At 42.0% G+C, this 14,134-nt stretch overlaps 1 protein-coding gene across 1 annotated transcript in view; it reads left to right on the top strand.

Moving 5' to 3' along the window:
• Positions 1-14,134, top strand: part of Pappa (pappalysin 1) — a 234,970-nt gene that overhangs the window by 34,702 nt on the left and 186,134 nt on the right. The window lies entirely within an intron of this gene.

The following is a 14,134-nucleotide window of genomic DNA, read 5'->3' as shown; positions in this document are numbered from 1 at the left end:
AGTTTTAAGAAAGAGCTATATAAAAATATAGAAAAATCATCCAGGATCTCTCCTCCCTCCCTCCTCTCTCTCTCTCTCTCCCTCTCTCTCTCTCCCTCTCCCTCCCTCCTCCTTTCCCTCCCTCCCTCTCTCCCTGTCTCTTTCATCCTCTTCTCTTCCTCCTTCTCTCCCTTTTTCTCTTTCCATCTGTCTTTATTTCCATATGTCTGTTATTGCTGTTTTTCTTTCTCATTATTTTAAAAACTAAATTTATTTTACCGTATGTGTGTGTGTGCTCATGCATACACACACACACACACACACACACACACACACACACACACACACACACGCGAGGTGGGCATGTGACTCTGAAGTCCAGAAGAGGGCATCAAATCCCCTCTGACTGCAGCTGTGGATAGCTGTAAGTCATCTCCCATGGATGCTAGGAACTGAACCCAGAGCATCTCTGAGGACAGCTACTCTTCACTACTAAACCACCTTTCTTCCTCTCCAGGTTTTCAGACTCTACTTATTTCTTTGAAAAATTCATATTTTATACAATGTGTTTTAAACATAATCTCTACCCATTAATCCCCTTAACTTCTCTCAGATCCATCCTCCACTCTCTGCCAACTTTCTGTCCTTTACTTTTTAACCCACAGTTTGTCCTGGCCATGGATTTGCTGCCATTCACTGGAATATGGTTGTATGGTTAATCTAACAAGAGTCACACCTTTAAAGAAAACTGGCTTTCCCCTCCCCAAAATTTAATCAACTGCTAATGGCTCCTGAGCTAGGGGTGTCAGCTCATGTTCCCCCACCCCATACACATGCAGACAGCCATAGCTACTGAGTTCATGAATGCAGCAGTCCTATCGTGTGCAGAGAACAATTTCTCTCTGCTCTTCCTGGACTTCTGGCTACTAAGATTGTCTTCTCCTCTTATATGATGACTTTTAAATCTTTGAGAGGGAGTGTGAAATAGATCTCTCATTTATGACTGAGCCCTCCACAGACAATTATTTGTACTCTGGTGAATTATTAGTTTATATGATTAATCCCTTCCAATGAACAAAGAAACTTCTCTAATGAAGTTCTAGAGCTGCATAAATGTAAGGGTAGAGAGATATAGATTTTAGGACAGTTTGATACTATGACTATTTAGCAAAATAGTAATTGCAATTTTTTCCAATAGCCTGTATATTCCACAGTCCTGAGATATTGGCCAGGGTTATAGTACTAGTCTGTCATTTTCTCCTGGACAATCGCATATTCTGTTCTTGTAACCTTGTAACCTTCTTGGCATTCTCCCAAGAGTCTGGGGATAAAAAGGAATAGGACAGTGAGTTTGCAAGTGATTTAGATGGTCCCTTTCTGTTTCTATGGTTGCACCAAAGTAACCAGGGGAGTATTGACATTGTGTTTTCTCATAAGACGCAATGATAATAGCAATGAAAGCCTAAGGATGCTGTAAAATAAGGCTGGGATAGAGAATGCTGAATAGCTATGTAATGGAAGCCATGTAAGATACTTGGCCTTGAGGAAAGCAATTTCGTATGGCCTGAACAACAGGACCATGATACCTGCACTTAAAATTCTATGGAGACCGACCCTGTGTCAAAGGGAACAGACACAGTCTATCTGGTTTTGAAGCCATGATGGGACAGGATGATACCAGAAGGAGTTTGGGAATGAGATGGTGTCATCTACAGTTGGCATGATCTTTCTAGTGAAGTTTTAACTATAGGTGAATAGATTTCCCATCCATACAGGTGTCTAAGTTGGCACTGATAACCATGTTCAGGCTAAGATTACAACCATGATAGAGAAGGTAACCTTGCTAGCCTTGGAGTAAATCTTGGATAGTCCAACATTTTCCTGATTTTGTATTTCAAGTCATGTTGGAAACAACATGGGAACTATTTCTCTTTGGTCTCACAGTAATTTGTTGCATGTATCTGTTTCTGTCTGCCTCCTTGTTATTCACCAGCTGAAGATGTTCCTCATTATTGAAGGACACCCCCTCAATGGAAAGTCATATACAAACAATCCATACAATATGTGGACTTCAAATACAGAAAATTATTCTGTGTAGAAAAAACAAGGCAGATACCTGGAAGAACCATGATTTCACCAAGCATCCAGGAATAGTCATACTCTTGAGAGGTGACAGCCAGGGTCCTGGTAGAAAACAGATGGTACATTCAAACAGAATAATCAAGGAGGCTTGAAGGAGGGGTGAATTTGAAGCAACAACTACTTACAATGTTGTGTATGTATTTAAGAAAACAAACAACCTTATCTCTTCACTACAGCGTTATCAAGCATGGACAGAAATTTTCACCTTTGCCTATAGGGATAAGATGGACAGGCAGCTGTCATTCGTAAAAACTGTAGCTGGATGGAAAGGGTTTCCCACTTCTGGTTGTGACTTTAGAAAAAGAAATATCTACTGTGGTTTTGAGAAGTTAGAGAAATCTTCATGATGTGGCATGAACAAAAGATCTTTGAAGTATGGGCAGACTTAGCCATGTCAGAAAAGATCTCGTTGGGACAGATTATGTGAGTGGGGCTACTAAGGTTAACATAGGAAGACAAGTCAGAAAGTAGGAAAAAGCTAAGTCTAGTTGGGACTTCATGCATGGAGATACATAATTTGTTCCTTGATGTTCATCTCCAAGAATCAGCATGACTTAGGGTAAAATAAAAATTCAAGAGAAACACATTGTGTCCTTGGCTGGCCAGTTTCTTAGTTATGAAATCTTCAGCCAGTGTTCTAAACTCTGAATCTCTGTTTTCACATCTACTGAAAGAAATATCTGAAGGTACACATCACATATTTGATGTGGCCATGGGGTCACATAAAAGGAGAATCACAGAGTGTCCTAAAGAGTTAACCAGCTAGCAGATGAAAAATGGCATTGTTCTCTCTCTCTCTCTCTCTCTCTCTCTCTCTCTCTCTCTCTCTCCCTCTCTCTCCCTCTCTCAGTAACTTCGTTCATTTCTTTCCAGTAATCCTGTAAGAGAAATTGCCTTGGAATCTTATAATCAGAATATCAGGGTTTATTTAACGTGACTAATAGTCATTACAACAATACCAGGAGTCAGGGCTGGTGTAGTGGAAAAAATAGGCATGCTGGAGAGTGACCAGAGTTTGAGTCTTGGCTCCACTCTGCACTGGCTGTCTGACCTTGGCTCATTGTTCAGTAAAAATTGTGGGTTTCTCATCTGTTAAAGTTGGGCGATAACAGCTATACTGCAGCATGTCATAACATATAAATAAAGTCACTGGTGTGAAACATTTCGTTTCAAGTGTGATACACAGTAGGTATTAGAGATGTTCTCCCCATTCCTTCCATGTACACATCGACAGCCCTGCGCTCACGTCAGCTCTTATTTTGGGGAGACTGCATTCTTACAGGCTCATAACAAAGACGGGAACTAACTGCAGTACACAAACTGAAAGTATTTACCCAGACTACTTTCATTCTTAAGATGCTTTCTTTTAAGGACCAGCCACAGATCTGGTGCTGTTATATAAAGACCACATGACTTATATAAGCTTATTGAGTTTGTACAGTAGTTTATTTGACAATTATCCCAAATGTCTAGCTGTGTTAGAAGATATATTGCCTCACAAACCATCCCATGCTGTGCTGGCAGTGGTCATAAGGAGGCACATGTTACTTTGATGGAAGATGCTAGAGTTTTGACCATGCTTGCTTTAACGTTGAAACACAATGAACATGAGCAGGCACAGTAGTGTGCATGGTCTAATTGTCTCTGCTTTAATCTGGGACTTTCTTCAAGATTTTCTACTGAGTAAAGCTAACCTTTAGTCGGTCTCCGCCTCCGAACACTGTGACATTTTAGTTGTTGGAAGCAGCGTGCAGGAGAAACTGGTATCAACAGAGTCTACAGGGCTCCAAAACATGAGGCTAGCAGGGAGCTCCAAACAGTGAGGTATGCAAAGCCACACAGTCCCTACAAGTGTGGGAGACCGAGCACATTCAAAGCAGTCATACTTAGCTCTGTGTAGCTGCCTGCTCCAGGGCATCAGTGCTGGCAGTGACAGGCTGCTTCACCGGGTGGTTTAGATTTGATGGGGTGCCATAGCACTACACAGAACAATGATTTTGCAGCTGTTGTTTGGGGGCGGCCCTCCCCTGGGAAGTCTTCTGATGTCTCCCTTTCCTACCTCAGTCTCACCTGCTTCGCAGTGCTGAGCCCTCATTCTAGAATTTCAAGGCTAGGATAGGAATCAGAGACTTTTGAATCCATCACCATTGCCCTTTGGTTGTAGCTGCTATAAGTTCCATATCTTTTAGAGTTTTTCTTTAAATTCTAAAAGCCCTATGTATACTAAATACTAATGCATTTCTCTTCTGGAGAGATGAGTGGCAGGCCACACTATGATTGACACTTCTGACAGAGACAATAGGCATGTGTGGGTCCCAGGTCCACTGAATATTATGACTCACGTAGTCAGTACGATTCCCTGCAAGCTGGCTCCTGGCCATAGGTAGCCCATCCCTGGAAGCTTCCCAGTTTAGCAGGATCTGGGGGGCTCCTTCTCTTACCCCTTTCCTAGATTTGGTGTGCATTTGCGTGTCCAGTACCCTGGACAGACAGGTCTGCTGGATGCCCTTTCGAAGGCCTCACTCCACCAGGAGACGACTGGGGATTTTCCATTCTAACTTTGGCACACTCAGCACTCATTTCCCTTTCTCGATCCACTGGTGACACTGACAGCTCATGACAGCCTCAGAACTTGGTCAAATTCCCTTCCAGTTAGGAAATAAAGCCAACGAGGCTGCGAGGGCAGGGTGGACCTACAGAGAACAGTGCATTTCATTTTTGTGGGCACTTTCCTAAATGGATCTCCACTCAGCTCGCTCCTTCAGACTCAGCACTGGTTATTCCTGCCACCTTAGAGGGAAGCCCCACACCTCTGCTCTTGCGTTCTATAAACACCAAACTAGTGAACTAATGTGTAAGCAGAGACTTTCTCCTTGCAGATTTGTTTGCGCAAGTGGCACAATGAGCCCTCTCACCTTCCCTTCACCCTCTGCTACTCTGTCTTTCTCTTTTCTGAGCTCTAGGTGGGTTTAGTGGTCTGGTGGTAAAACAGCGGGACAAACACTGTCTCCATTTTTATGTTTCTGATGTTTGTGATTCCAGCCTTTTGTGAGTTCAGAAAGCCAACCACAGCCTTTGGCCTTGAGCTTGACTCCCTAGTACTGAACTACTTTTATAGCCATAGCGGACACTGGTGACTGTAACACTGCAGAAGCACAAGGTGTCTCAGCATCTTACAGAGGTGGAAGACATACACAGGAAGAAGATCCCTGTAGAAAGACATGGTAGAAAGTATGGTTGGCATACACAAGGAAGGAGGAGAGGAGGTTCTTCTGGTAGCACAGTGGCCGCCATAGATTTGGACACGTCTTCACTCTTACTTATAATTCTTTGTGTGGAAAACAGCAAACTTGAAGATCTACTCTTCGTTAGACCGAGACGTTCTCAAATCAGCTTTTGCAATTCTGGTTCCTAAAGGCAAAGCAGATTAGGATGGGACAGAAACCAAGGGTACAAATGTAGGATTTGATGTCTTTAACGGTAACGATAAGGTCACACACGGACATTGATGCAATTAGAGAAGTAAGAGTGAGATCCTGCTTTCAAAGGATTTCTCAGCTCCTGTGTCTAATTCAATGTGTTGCGTTTAGCATTCCAGGGAAGGAGTCAGGCTAGATGACATGCTGAGACCCTGTGAACGTCCCTTGGTTGCCGAGAGTGACACCTGGGAAGTGTGCAAGCCTTCTACCTCTTTCTCTTCCAAGTCTTAAATGTAGCATCCTCATTCCAAAAATTAATTTAAATTTAATGATATTTTCAAACACCAGACATACAACATCATGTTTCCTATATCCTTTCCCTAAATTGAGCTCTATTGTCACATGACCCTGTGAAAGCTATCTCTGCTTTCATCTCAGGAAAGACAAAATCTGGAGAAGTTATTAGGTTTGTTAAAGGTCACTCAGAGAGATCTACACCTACTGTTGTAATTTTATTGTTTTAACTTAAAATACATTTGTTATTTGCCTAGGATTATATGATTCATATGGAACCGTGGTCCAGAATAAATTCCAGATGCTGCCATATTGACAACTGTTGGTGATGATGTAATTCTTGGTTTATCCTTCCTAAATTCAGTGTTATTTAGCTAGTCTTTCCATCTGCTGTGTGGCAAACATAGCTAAAACTAGAGCCAAAGTATACAGTCTCTGAACAACCTCTTGTACCTAAAACATCATAGCTACTACAACTTGTGAAACACATGGGATTTGTCTTTTTTTAATTGTATTTCACTGAGAAAGACAAACCCTAGGGCTTTCGTGAGCTATGCATATTTTTTTCAGTGTGGGCAACTGTACTATTTATCAATTGTGGTTTGAGTTCTACAGGAAGGAAACTAGATGGTGGGAAGAGAAAGCTGTGGGTCTTAGGTCTCCATGGCTTTGTTGTGAAAGCAGTAGCTTGACACAAACTGTCATATTCCTCTAATGTTTCTTCTAAAGCATATTATTATGTTTCAAGTTATTATGTTCTCTTATGTAGTCAGGGATACTTCATGACTTATAGGCTGCTCTGAAAATCAGTAAACTCTGAGCTCCTGGGACTATCAAAGGTACTATTGCCTAGCAATAAATAAAGATTAGGGAGAGGACTATTTGTCTATGTGGGCAGTGTCGAGCCATGGGTATACAACACTGAGCAGGGCACAAGCCTGACATGAACCTATCCATGTGGAAAGTCCCTGTTAGTGAGTATCTATGTGGATCAGTGCTGATCGGAGGAAGAACTGGTGCTGGAAAAGCACAGGGTGGCTTCAGAAATGGTGGGGCCAGGCCTGAGCCCTGAGGTGTGCTTCACATTAACCAACTGTGTGGAGATGGACTGGTTCAGAACCAGGTGTTCTTGCCCCTGTCATCTACCCAATGCTTTCTAAAGACCATTTTCAAAAAGCCAAATGAGAAAAATAGCAGCTATGTAGTTCTAAAGGAAATGCATTCGTCATCAAGTAGAGTCTTTTACACTAATTCTTACTACCCAGGTACCTTTTATGAGAGACATAATTAGTGACATCGTTCTCCTTTTTGAATGCTTTCTTTTCCTCATAAAGATTATAAATCTCTACTTAATTTGATCTCATTTAAAAATAATCCAAAATTCTGATTAATCCCCGACTGCCCCAACCAAGACTCAATATAACACCTCCTGTAATCCAAATATTCACACCTATCCCATTGCACCCATCCTGGTTTCATCCTGACATCTACAAGTGGAAGGACCTAGGAACAGTGTTGCTGCCTCACCTGATCATAGCTTCTTCACAGGCATGAAGAGGAGAACCAGACTTAGACTTCCATTTTTTTTTAACTTCAAAAAGATAACTTTTTGAAAGTCTATCAACAGGGTTAGCAGGAAGAAAACCCCTGAAATGGTATTATTGTGTTGTTTTGTTACTATTATCATCATCTCATTATTTTACTTCATTCATAAACTCTCTAGTTTTTTATAGTAATTGTTTCTCTTCCCATATTTTTATGACCAGTTTAGCCATAGTATAAAATAGTATCTCAATGAATGTTGATAGATGATAGGGGAGCAAAAGAATGAATGTTGGAGAGAGAAGAAGGACGTTGGGAAAGAAAGAAAGAATGAAGGCAGACAGAAAGGAAAGAAGGCAGGAAATTGGAGAGTTAATGAAAGAATGTGATGTTCAATGAATGAATGAAAGAACAACCAGTTTTTCAATTATCTTTGTTGCTGTTATATTTTTCTTAGGGTCAAACTTTCATATAAAAGCTATTATTTCAGAAAGCAAACATTCAAGATTCCAAGGATTTAATATACCCTCCAAGAACTGCGTGTGCGTGAGTCTTTTGTTAAAGAAGAGAGGCAAACTTAGGCGTTTATAATGGTGAAGCTAAACAGGAAAATAAATTCCAGATCATTAGGGACCTTGAAATAAAATACAAAATTCAGGTTTTAGAACCAGTCACAGCTTGGAGAAAGGCTGTTGTTTGGAACAAGAATTGGACGCAATAAACATTCTGAGGTTTATCTTGCTTTGATGACTTGCCTCACACAGCTTTGATCTTTATTTCTGATAATCATTTTCAAATGGTCTGGTGTGTTCTGAAAGTGAAGTAGTGGTTGATGAATCCATGGGGCTCCTTCAAAATGGCAAGCTGCATTTGGAATTGTGAACAGGACAGTGATGGTCAGCGCCCTGTTTTGTGAGCTGGAGAAGCAGGGTGACCCACAGTGGGAGGAGGAAGGATACACACACTGCCCCCAGAGATGGGAGCCAGGGTCAGTGATGGAATACAAGCCCAATAAGCAATGGGAGCTGAGGCAAGTTCCCTTTTACTCCACCAGCAAGTTCAAAACAGAATCACTCTCTTTGAGCCTTTTCCTGAGGAGGTTGGTGTTCTAGGTACTTTCTGATGGACCATCGTACTGAATTTTAGGTGCTCCTTTCTATGCCAGATTTTGTAACATCCATTTTACAGGTGAGGAAATTGAGAGTCAGAGAGTGAGTCACATGTTCAAGGTCAGAAGGGCAGTTCACAGAAGAAGGATTCGAATTCCTCTGTCTCTGTCTTAAAATAGCCATCTGCTACCTTTTCTTTTAACCCAAAAAGAACTGTTTTTAGCTTGGCCCACTCTCAGCTCAGACAAATACTCCACAAATTGAGGTCACCTGCACATGTCCAATACCATCCTCTGTGACCAAAGTGCGCCCATCAAAGGCCCAGGGAGCAACCCAGGAGAATAGGACTTTCACTTGTGCACAGAGGAAGTCAGCTGAAAGGCAACCTGCTTTAGTATCTGCATAGAAATCAGAGCACATGAGATTTGACCTGGGCTTCCTGTGAGCCATACTTTTGATCCTTCTTCTCTCAAATGGGTAAATAGTGTAGCCAGGGTACTGAGTTTCTAGTACCCAAAGAGCTCGATCTTTCCTAGACCTTTTCCCATGACTTCATGGAAGGGGTTTGTTGTTGTTTTGCATTTTGAATGCGGTTCCCTTTTGCTTGTCTTTCAATAAAACAGGCCCTGACAGCTCTCTCATTCATATTATTACAGAGTTGTACCATCTCAGGCCAGTGCGTTTAGGAAATATGTTGTTGGCACTAACCAGCAAGTGAGATGCATAAAGAAAATATTCTAATGACAGTTGAGTTGAGGGAGCTTTGATCTCCCTCCAGAACTGCACTCATGGCTTTGAAATGCAGTTCTGGCAAAAGGCTAAAGTCTGGGTGCCTTGGCAATCAAGGCTGGGCCCCCTGAAACAGACATTCCAGGGACCCACAACCTTCACTGTGGAATCCAGGTGCATGAGATGTGCAGGGGGGAAAGAAACACAGACAGCACTGCTGAGAAATAGCTTGGGGAGGGGACTGAATCTTAACAGGGACATTGTAGCATAGATTACCATTTCCAAAACTTGGTTGATTGTATTATTAGTGGGGTTTTGGCAAAGATGAAGGATGTGGCAGGAGTGGGGGCTACGCTGTGACTGTGGTCAAAAATGCTTGAGAATACTTCAAGTATTTTCTGCCTTGTTCTCATTTTGTGTTATGTAAGGTTATGAAAATGTTTGCAATCAAAACTATAAGGTTCTTCACTTGTTCCAGAAAGAATTTCTTAAATGCAAAGATTCCGTAACTTTTTCCTCTTAAATACACGCCTACTTCTTGTGCATTTAGTTTTTGGTAGGCTGTAAGCTGGACAGCAGCAATCTAGTTCACAAGCCCATTGGCCGGACACAGACCTTAAGCTCCAGAGCAGGCTGCAGGTAGTACGTAGTGAGACGAGATGCGGCTAAATATCCATGCAGCATCTACGTGGAGGTCTCCAGACAAGGAAGCTGTAGGACTACCATCCCTAGCATGGTATGTCTGCTAAGCTATACGCAGTTGAAGAAAATAGTTTCTACCTGAAGGAAGAGGTGACATCACTCACCAACAGAAAGGTGCCGAAATCAAGATCAGATGTACATAAGCCAGGAAAGCCAGATCCATGACTTGGTCCTTCTCTTTCTTGGTGGGATGTAAGCACAGGCAAATCATCTCACTTCATTGGGTCTTGTTCTTGGTCATTCAGGTTTGATGCTATCTGATTCAAAAGACAAGTACCCAATAACTTCAAATGAGTGATACCTCCCTGTGGGTTTTTGAGAAACTTTTCAAAAGCCACGAAAATTATGATTTTGGCCATAACTATTTGAATCCTTCAGTCTAATGAATGAAATTGGTGCTGACAGTATGAGTAAAACACAAAACAGAATGCTAAAGATTAGAAATAAAAATTAGATCAGTATCCTTATTTTCAACTACTGGTAATGATGAACTTAGACTGTTGGTCACAATAGTAACTAATGTAGTGCGGGTAGCCTACACTAACCACTAAGTGTCTTGTAGGTTTAGTATAGTGCCCTGTGAGTATGTGGGTACATAGAGCTAGGTATATCACCCAGTGGGAGATATACCTAGCTCAACACTCAAGAGAGGTGGTTTCTCTGATCTCCGAAATTCAGTTGGAAGTGATCAGAATGGAGTAGCAGACTTCCCAAGGAGGGAAGATTTTACATAATTAAAATTCAGGAAGCAATGTTGTGAGACAGAAGATGGAAGCAAACAGAAATACTCAAGGTGCAGCTAGAAAACACGCAGGGGGCTCTGGGTAAGGAAATCATAAGGTCCTGTACGGTTGAGGTTGCAAATGGAAAAAGAAGTTTAGTCAATGGGGAAGAGACACTGGGAGCTGAGACTGAGAGAACTATGCCAAAGGCAAGGGCAAAGTTGGAGGCAAGGGAAAGAGAGGAGCTATGGTGTCTCGGTGTGTGCTAGTGTGATCCTGATCTGCCTCTGAACTAGGAGCTCAGAAAGTTAAAGCAATTTGTTCCCAGACTTAAGTCTTTCTGTTTATCTCTGTGTGATATTCACATGCCAGTTAATAAACACTGCTTAGAGGTCGATTGATCTTTCTAGGAGGCATAAGTTATTTTTTAAATAAATTTCACAGATTTGTAATATATGCACAAGGCTAAAGTGTTAGCTGCTTTTGTTATCACTATCCCCAATATAAATGACAGAAACAGCTCGTGGGCAAAAAAAAAAAGTTATTGTAGCTCATAGTGTTAGAGAATTAAATCTATGTTACTAGTCTCTCTCTGCTTACGCAGAGCATCAGGTAGTGTGGACAGGTGGTGGAAAAGAGTTGTTTAGCTCATGGAAAACAGGACGGAGAGAGAGAGAGAGAGAGAGAGAGAGAGAGAGAGAGAGAGAGAGAGAGAGAGAGAGAGATTCAAGACCAGGTATAACCTTCAAGTAACCTAGTTCAACTAATCTCCTCGATTTTCAAAAATTCCCAAATAGTACTACCAACTGAAGATCAAGTGTTATCACTAGAGCCTCTGGGACATTTCCTATCCAAACTCTAACTGCTAGTTTTTCTATAGCTGCAAAACAAAAAGCCAAGGGGACTTATCAACTAATTTTCTTTCATTTGGGTTAAGTGAATATTCCTAGACTAGTCTTTCTTCTAAGTTTTCTGCCTCTGCTGCCTTCTCTTCCATTTACTGCTTAAGGTGAGAGATGAAAACCACAATATCATCTTCAAGAGTTAAGATGATGGACATAATAAGACCCACACAGACTACTGTCTTCAAAGGCTTCCCCGTGATGTCTTTGGGAGATACCCAGCTTAGTTCTGCACTGCTGGAAGACCTCAGTTGATAGAGAGAGAACTTTTTATTAACAAAGCTACTTCTTTCTTTGGGTGGATTGCCCGCAGCAGGAGAGACAGGGAGGAAAAAAGGCCAGTGGGACCAGCAGCCTGGCTAGTTGCCGTGGACGTTTTGGGAGATGGAGCCTTCCCAAAGAATGAGAAAACCCCACATAGGAGCCAGAAAGAAGATCCAACAACCAACATTTCTGCTTTGGGCTAGGATGAATACCACCTCTTGAAAAGATTGCCTCTGCAATTACCACTGAATAAACAACCAATTAAAATGTCTTCCTTCCCCCTGTATCTTCTTCGCATGAAACTTTTTCATCTCAGAGTATAGAGCCAGAGGTGGCTTTCTCTAATAAAATGTGTCTTCCATGTCTGGGAGATTATTTGAGGGAAATGGGTAAGTCAGTTAGAAAAAAAAATGTGAAAACGGTTGCTCCAAGCAAACTCTAAGCTCCTTTGCCTTTTTGTTCTCCTCTCTGGATTATTTTTCTATCCCCCATGGGTTGGAGTCAACTTAAAAGAGAGGGTGGGTCGGAACTGTTAGACATGCATAGAATTGCACTGGGCCTTGTCCCTAGTTGTGCAACCTGTAGGGTGAGGATACCTGACAGCTACTCACTCTTTGCTAGGGCTCTCTGCATGCCGGTCATCACCCAGACTCATTCCCACTTACCTTGTCCTAGTCCTCTGAACAGCTCTAGGAATGGGGTTCCATTATCATCCTTGTTCTCTGGATAAAGAAACTTGAACAAAAGAAGGTAAGCAGCTTGCTCACAGCCCCTGGATATTAAAAATATCTGGATTCAAGCCGGGAGCTGTGGCTTGGGAACAATTAATCTTACCCAAGCTACACGCTGAAGTACCAGAAATGATGCATGTACACTCCAACTGGCATGCTGGAATACAGCAAGTACTCAATAAGTGTTAGATTTCAGTCTTCATTCCAATCTTAGATGGCAGAGTTATTAGAACTCCTCATGAAGCCTCTAGCGGAAGAAGCCGGATGTGGGTTCCTAGAGAAAGGGAAGATTTTGAGTCAGTATTTTAGCTGACAATGTTATCCCTGGAATTAGCCACTGTGAGCCTGTGTTTCCTATGCCAGTAATCTTTTCTTCTGACAAGTCATCAAATTAAAGATCGCAGGGACATTTGACCTCAGAGGGACATATGATGGGAGTGGCCAGAATGCAGTAGGTGTCATATATATCCTATTTCATACTGGAGTAGCGATGAGGTTAATGCAGCCTCTGGGTCAGCAGACACTGACGCTGAGACCAGGACCAAGGGATTTGGGCTTCTATATTGACCAATTTAAATTCAGCTCTATCAGTTTTTACTGAGGTCTCACTAGATACACAGCCCTCAGCTGAAAGTTAGATACCCAGAGATGAACAAGACACCTCCTCCATACTCAACTGCCCTAAGAATGTGGTCTATGGGATGCAGACACAGAAACATGAGCACATTTCTAGCCTCACCCGCCAATGATTGTCAGCTACTCACAAGAATTCCTAAAGAGCAGGCTGGAATGAGGCTCATGAGAGGGTAGCATTGAAATAGGCACAGAACAAGCTGCCCGTGGCTAACCTGAGCAGAGCAGAGGCAACCTCTCACGCATAGTGCTTCTGCTGTAGTGAGGAAGCTTACCTAAGGGTAGTTTCTTATTTCTTGAGCACATAGAAACCATGTTTCCTGTTTCAAAGCCCCTCTCTCTGTCTCCTCATCTCTCTCCCTTGTTCTCTGTCTCCCTTCACTCTCACTTTTCTGTGTGATTTCTTACTCTTTCTCTCTCTTCCTCTCTCCTCTGTCTTTTATTTTTTGGTTCCCTTAACAACAAATTTCTCCCTCTATTGGAGAGCTGATTGCTGTGACATGAATAGTTTATTTATTTCTAAGGCGTGACCACCTCCAGGACAGCAACACTAGGCACAATGTCTACAGTCTGTTTTACAGATGGTGAAATAGAGTCTTACAGAGTGCAGGATGGTTGATGGGTGTCAGCATGAAGCCTCGGTGAAAAGAGAACACATTTCCAAGCTATTCAACATTAACCTTGAATCCCAACGCTGCATCTTTGGGTGACCTATTTAAAAATATTGAACTACACATTTCTCATCCTTAAAAATGCCATGATACCTCCTTACAAGAATAATTTAGAAATGATAAACACCTTCTATGACAGCTCCACATTTTCCAAGAAGATGACCAAGGTCCATAGTGAATGACTGAGACAGAGAAGCCAAGAGCAAAGTACATGTTATCTCACCCAGGCTCTGTGTGCTTATTCTATGCTTCTATTGTGTGGTCCTCTTCTTAGTCAAAATAACACAGTCCTTAG

Source organism: Myodes glareolus, chromosome 3 (assembly GCF_982192425.1).
Source record: "Myodes glareolus chromosome 3, mMyoGla1.1, whole genome shotgun sequence".
NCBI classification, from domain to species: Eukaryota; Metazoa; Chordata; class Mammalia; order Rodentia; family Cricetidae; genus Myodes; species Myodes glareolus.
The sequence above is the reverse complement of the archived record's forward strand: the minus strand, read 5'-3'. Positions and strand labels throughout refer to the sequence as shown.